Below are 7,331 nucleotides of genomic sequence, written 5' to 3'. Positions count from 1 at the left end.
GGTTCTGCAGCATCCGGTCCAGTACCAGCAGACTGAGAGACAGCTTCTTCCATCAGGCCATCAGACTGCTGAACACGTCATAGACACCTCAGCTTCACTACTGGAACTTCAACATTATGCACTCCACACTGTATATAAATGCCACTTGTTTTGCACATATTCAACTCTGTATATTTTATATATTTTATTATTATTATTATTATTTTTTTCTTTTTTTTACTATTTAATTTGTAAAAATGTGTATACACACACACACACACACACACACACACACACACACACACACACACACACACACACACACACACACACGTAGGAAAATATTTAGTATACACATCCAGAAATGCATACACTATTATATATTGTACATATATTTATTAGTTTCAGGTTGGCCATTCTTGTATTTTGCTCGTTTGTGTTGTTGTGTTTGCACATCTCTGTTGCTTGTGGGGCTCGCACACAAGAATTTCACTCGCATGTGCTGTGCCAGTGTGCCTGCACATGTGATGTGACAATAAAAGTGATTTGATTTGATTTGATTTAGCATTTCTTTGTAATGACAGCAGACTGACACGGAAAAACTGAGACATACCGCTGGAACTGAAATTTCTTTGGAGATTGTAAGTTGAATACTATGTATTCTTATGCTTATTTGAAAAACAAAACAAAACAGTGTTTATAGCCTGTATATGAAAGGTTGACGTGGCTTTAAAATCTAAGAAGACTGCACTAAATGTCAGACAGGAAAATGATCCAAAATGAATTAAAGCTGGTTTTGGAGTGGATAAAGCAGGCTAACAATTAGCTTCTGGAATGACCCTCCCAAAACCTTGACCTCAGCCCTATTTAGAATTTGTGGACTATGCTTAAAAGCTGGGTGTGAGCCAGGAAAGTAACCGATTTAAATGAACTCTACAAATTCTACCAAGGAGAGTCGTCAAATTTCCTGTCAGAATTACGCCGGAAGCTTGTTGATGGATTCTAAAAGTGTGTGGTTCAGGTAAAACTTGCTAAGGGACATTTAATCAAACATTAGTGGGGGGTGAACGTATGGACTATGGATTAGATGGATGAGAGAAAATTTCAAATATATTAAAAGTCTTGTGCGCCCAATTCATGTTTAAAGTTATTAATGATATACGCTCTACAATTATTCCACTCTGTAAAAAGAACAGTTCAAAGAAATCATTAAAATTCCAAAATGACCATGACATTCATGGCCATGATGACTATATATAGGCAACAGATAGCTATAGACTGAATACAACAACCTCCTGAGAACTGAAGAAAAAACATTTTTCAGTTTAACTGTTTTGTAATTTCCTGCCTCTTTGGAGCTAAAAGAGGACACCCAAGCATGTGAGATATCTTTGGAAAGGCCAGGACGTCCTCTGTTTAGTACATCAGGACTTAGTAGAGTAGTTGAAATAAGTCAAAAGATATAGACCAAAAACAAATGTCCATAATAATCCACTGTATGTAAAACTGTGACCCAGTTTAGATAAACAGTAATCGCTTTATTTGGCTGACAGAATACCTTTTAGTTATAACCTGATTATTCAAGTTTAACCATGTTAAATACAATGGGAAAGACATTTTTAAGCAAGTGAAAAATGAATCAATCGGAGACGTTTTGTTTGTAAAATATTATAAAACAAATAAAAATATCCACCAGAAGTTCTCGAAATCAGACCCTTTATTTTTCAGACTATCGTCAAATCATCATATTTCAGGGGTTGAAAGAAGAAATGTTTAGTATTTGTTATTCATTAAACAGTATGAAACCATAATTGTCATTATACCAACCAATTAATTTAATGACTAACTGTTTTACAAACTGACAGCTGACACTTCATGTTTCAGTCCGTTGTGCAAAAATGTTGAACATTTGCTTTTTGCTGCCTTTCCTTGTTGTGCACATCTGATGGAAGTCTTTGTCATTAGCAATAGCAAACTCTAATTTTAGAGAGGTGGATGTGAAACACACAGATTCTAGATCTGACCAACAGTCACTGCTATGTACAAAAAGACCACCTCCAGGGAAAATTTTATTCTATTTTATTAGGCAAACACTACAATCGAAGATTCAACAGATCTGTCTGCAGTATACAACTGAATATAAAGTTAAAGCGGGGAAGGGTGAGTCCTTTGTCCCACCTGTAAAACTGTCAGAACCCAAAGTCCAAGACTAGAGTCAGCAGTACTGTGGGTCATCTAACCTATTTAGCATGCTGACAAACTTGCATAGGGTTTGGCAGTCATCCTCCTACATCTTCCACCCTGTGCAATCACCCGCCTTCAGCCTGAAGCATGTTGTACGCCCTGGCCTGCACAAAGAAACACAGGAATGAGAAAATGTGAACAAGTGTTTAGGTGGATCTTAACTGTGCAGCTCACAGACCCTCAAAAGAAATATCTATTATGGAAGTGTTGATTTCTAATAATAATCTAAGCCTGGACGGTGTAACACACATGCACTAAACAGGTCCCTTACCAAAAGAAAAAAAGTGACAGTGTGGAGCAGAAGTAGACTACAGTAGAAACGCAATCAAATACCGTGGTCTACTGGCTCACAGCAACTGTGTAAGACACGCAGAAAACCACTCCCAAATCAGTGCCACTTACAAATGTGGTGAGTTAATGATGCCTGTCTACCTTGTCACATGTGAAGGATGCACTTTGGCCTCTGAAAAATGAAATCAGGCTGTTGCCACTTTTTAAAATAACATTTTATGTTTTCAGTTTGACAATCGATCAGTATTCAGGGAAATAATTAAATAAAACATTTATTTGTGAACATAAGCTGAAAATTGGACAGTGACATCTAGCCTTATACACACACACACACACACACACACACACACACACACACACACACACACACACACACACACACACACACATATATAGGATTGTTTTTGTTTTACATCAACCTGTCCACCCGATGACAAAATTACTCTAACATATGATCTTAAATCCATAAAAATACTCAAAAAACACTGTCCCCTCTTGAATAGACGTTAATAACACAAAAATAATCATGTACATGCAAAACACGTTTTTTTTAAAGTAATGGTTTATTGAGTTTTGCTAATCAAATTCATACTGAGAGAGCGAGACAGATAGAGAGAGAGAGAGAGAGAGAGAGACGCTCAAGTCTCCCCAAATATCGCTTCCAGTCCGGTACGCATTGTGAGTGGGCCTATCACACAGCACAGCAAACATGAGTAGCCTATTCATTATTCATGTCATTGCAGTTGCCCTGTTATGATACAGTCCTATTTGGAGTGGGCTATACCTGATTTGCTCAGCGCGTCCGTCAAAGCAGTGCGTGGCCCTGCGTCGGCTGGCTGTGCGCGCTCATAGGTCGGACCAAGAAGAATCGGAGGGGGAGCAAGTAAAGTGCGCGCCTACGAGACTGCGCGTCGCAAGGAGGGGTAGAGGTTCAGCTGAAAAAAAAAAAAGAAAAAAAAGGAAGGCGAAAAAAAAAATACACCGTGACAATGGCAACATCAAGCATCTCGTAAAAGGTAGATAACAGGCGAGGGGGCGCCACGAATCGGGAGTTTGAGAGGCGACGGCCCCTGTTGGTCCCGAGAAAAGCGGCGATATTAGGACATGCTGGCTGCCCTATAGCGCGTTTCCTGGAATACGAATTCTTCCGTAATTGAAAATGGAGCGGCGGGGGAGAGGAGAGTCGCGCTGTCTCCATCATTGAGAAGCGCGTCCACCTGCTATTACTGGAGGCCCGGGCTGCTGCTGCTGCTGCTGGTGGTGGTGCTGGTGGTGGCGGCAGGGGAGGGAGGGTTGGGGGACATGCAGGGGAAGTGTTTGCCTTTCGGGGGAAAGACGCATCTCTGATACTGTCCAGGGCAGCTGAGAAGGATCCCATTGCGACGGGGGAAAAAACGCAGTTTGGGCGCACACGCTCTGGAGGTAGGCAGAGAAAACGCTATTATGCTGCTATTCAGCGTGCCGTGTGTATTTGAATAGAGAGCGAGCTCTATTTGGTATGCACAGGACAGCCTGATTTATACACACACACACACACACACACACTGATTTATATCCCTGCCTTCTTGATTTGGTCTGATCGGACATTTTATTCAAAGGGGGAACTCACACCATGCATGCGGTGTAGTAGCAGCCCTACCTCCTTGGGACAGCTGTCGTAGCCTACATTCATTCGTCTCTGCTCCATCGATTACCTTCTCCCTGCGAAAAAAAAAATACCCCCACTTACTTAAAGCACAAGCTCCGATCTATTCGCTTAAGGCTCACAAATTCAATCCAAATACAGATGCCACGTGTGGTTGTTCGCGTTGATGCCAGTTACCTTGCACTGTTTGCATGTTTTGAAGGCAAACACTGGCCTGTGGACGTCATTTTGAAGCAACGTAATGCATCCCGAGCAGTACACTGGCCCAAAATGAATAAGAAATGAATAAAGGGGGAATAATCTATAGTCCAAACTGATGAATGATTCATGAATGAGCTATGGAAACCTAATGGGATAACACATCATCTCTCTAGGCCCCTCCACTGTGATGGCGAATAAATGATTCATAAACGGTTTATAAGCACAAATCCTTAAAATTGGCCTAAACATGACGATAGCAGAGGCTCACACGCAGGTGCACCAAGGCATGTGTGAATGCCTGCACTGTGGGGTCACTGGATCAGTAGCTTACTGTGTCTGTGCTCCCCTGTAAGGATGCTTCATGACAGATGTTTACTGGATGTCCCAGTCTACCACACTGTCAGCCAGACGAGCTGCTCTGAGAAATAATGAGCTGCAGCCCAAGATAACAGCCTCTGTGCTTGGTTGTTGTGGAGGTGTAACTTTGTTTTAAATAGGGATTTAATTGGATTAAATTTTAACGAGCTAGAAATGTGCCTGCCTGATATTTATTGGAATGCCTTGTAAGATGGGATTTTCAAATTTAAAAAGAAGAATAAGAAGAAAAACTTGGCAAATTTATCGCCACAGTTAATGATCTGTTCAGCTCACAGTTATTGACCCGACATGACTTGGTTGTTGATTTGTGTTTGAAGCCTTTGTAGCCTACTTGACAGGGTGCTTTTGACTTTGCTGCACGTTCTGAGAACATTGTTGGATTATTAGGTTAAGGAAAATATGTAATATGTGATGTTAAACTGCAGATGTCCAAGGGTGGGGAGTGGGGGCAGGTTTAGTGAGCTGTTAGTAAAATGTCTGTCCATCCCCACTCCTCTAATGTGAGGACAGGAGTGGAACCCAGATGGAAGGCCATGCATTGATTGAGTCAAAGAGAGCCTATAAGAGGGCCAAATTGAGTTGACACGTTGATGTGGGTGTCATTATCACGTGTGACGGCACAGTGCGCCATTGGACCCGAGGCTATGTGACGTGTGGAGGGGGAGAGGGCCTTGTTTGAGGATCATAGATACGGAAATGATGATAGCTATCATAACAGCCGTGCCTTAGTTCGGCGGCGTGCCACCGAGTGCGCCGTGGAGATTCGTCTTTTACGGCATTTGCCACTCACATCTCCTTCTGGTCAGCCTCATTGCTGTCACCAAAGTGCCATTTTCCGTTCGGTTGAAATTGGGTGAGAAATTGAGCCCAATGACACATTTCAGCACCGTGGCATGGTTCCACGGCAGCGAGGACGGCACTGGCAGGTTTTCTGAAAATGTGTTTAAAATGCTATCCGAGCGTTATGTTGCAGCAATAAAACCAGCAGCTTGTGTACATAGTCTCTTATCTTCCCCTGTCCATGTGTGCACCGTGTCTTCTCCTCTGCTCAGCCTAAAGGCACATGTTGGGCCTCTACTCTCATGTCTCTTGAATGGGAAAGAATCTCAATTACACACAATGAATGGCTCCTCATCAGTAATCCTTTTCCCTACAAGTGCTCGCATTCTTCATATCTCAGGGTCTTGCTTCTGGTTGACAGTGTGTGCATGTGTGTACCGAGCAGCAAACATTTATTTGTGTTATTGATCATTTTTCCGTAATTCCCCAGTCGCTTATGTTGCATTATCCTGCTAGAGCACAGGTGAGAACATCTCATTAGGCATACAGAAAGGCCATTCCTAGCTCGTATGGAGCCCTGCTGTGTTTTATGCTTGGAGCGCTGTGGTTTTCAGTATAGAAGCACCTTAGCCGAGTCTCGGTCTGTGCAGAAGCACGCTGAGCTCACCGGGGCCGACTGCATGTTTAAGCACACTGTGCTTATGTCAGGCCACTGTATGCTGAGGCCTGCTGTCTCGACCGCAGCCCTGTGCTGGGGTTGTGACGGGCTGGCTGTGGCCCAGCGGAGGCAGTCTTTCTCTGTGCTGCTGCTGCTGCTGAGTTCTGTAATTAAAGGCAGAGGTAAGTCCAGGAGAGAAAGCTGAGCTCTGATTGCTTTTCATGGCCGCGAGGAGAGAGCTGCAGTCTGTCCTGAGGGACTGAGGCGCTGCTGAGCTCTTTCACCGCCAGCTCCGCTCCCCCCCCCCCCACCCAGACAGGAGCTGTTCCAGGGAAGACACGCACATTTGTTTTCGCATACTACTTGCGTGCGCACAGACGTAAACATACTCCAATGCAATCTGCAGCACGCACACAAACACACCATGAAATGCACAAATACTGTACACATGCACTGGCTGAGAGAGGGAAACATTTTCCCCTGTAGCTGAAAGTCAAACTGTGCTAAACTGCTTTAAAGAACGCCCCGTTTTAAAGAACTCAAGTGTCAGTGTGAGGCGAAAACTATTACAGTGCCGTCATGTAATGAACTAGAAACGACGCAATCAGAAAGACATTAAGGAACTCACCTTTTCATTGGCTGCTCTTCAGCATTGACGGAGCAGTTCATGTGTGAGTGGGCTTAGTAAGTGTAGAAGTGAGCCCACCCCTCCCCTCCTCTTTCCCTTCCATGGCAGCAGCCAAACCTACTCTGCACTCGGAGGGCAGAGCAAACACGGCCATGGGTCTGGATCTGGGTGGGCCCCAGCGCTTTTAAAAAAGATGAGAAAAATGGCCTCAGTGCTCTCCTCTCCTCTTTCTGTGGACTCATTCATGACAGCTGGCTGGTTAAAGCACACTGAGGGTTTAAACCATCACATGCCTTACAAGTCGTATCAGAGAGAATCCCATGGAAAGCAAAAGCAGAGTACTTTGAGGATAGGAGCTTTAAAAAGAAAGAGAGAGAGCGAGGGAGGGAGGGAGGGAGCGTTTGGATGCCATTTAAATGCTAAGTCCGGCCACATTTTTTTCTTTTCCTACGTGTTCATGAATTAGTTCTGCCAAGATAATTAAAGTAATGCATCAGGATTTCAGCCATTAACAAATAAAAGTCCAA

At 43.4% G+C, this 7,331-nt stretch overlaps 1 protein-coding gene across 3 annotated transcripts in view; it reads left to right on the top strand.

The window, feature by feature from the left end:
- The first annotated feature begins 3,820 nt into the window (after nucleotides 1-3,820).
- nexmifb (neurite extension and migration factor b) overlaps nucleotides 3,821-7,331 on the top strand; it is a 51,476-nt gene continuing 47,965 nt past the window's right edge. For all 3 annotated transcript variants that reach the window (XM_080900672.1, XM_080900674.1, XM_080900673.1), the window contains exon 1: nucleotides 3,821-3,936. The gene's annotated coding sequence lies outside the window, so the exon portion shown is untranslated. The remainder of the gene's footprint in view (nucleotides 3,937-7,331) is intronic.

The sequence above is a fragment of the Rhamphochromis sp. 'chilingali' genome (assembly GCF_963969265.1).
Source record: "Rhamphochromis sp. 'chilingali' genome assembly, chromosome: 13".
Lineage (NCBI taxonomy): Eukaryota > Metazoa > Chordata > Actinopteri > Cichliformes > Cichlidae > Rhamphochromis > Rhamphochromis sp. 'chilingali'.
Note: the sequence above shows the minus strand (reverse complement) of the source record. Positions and strands in the feature narration are given on the sequence as shown.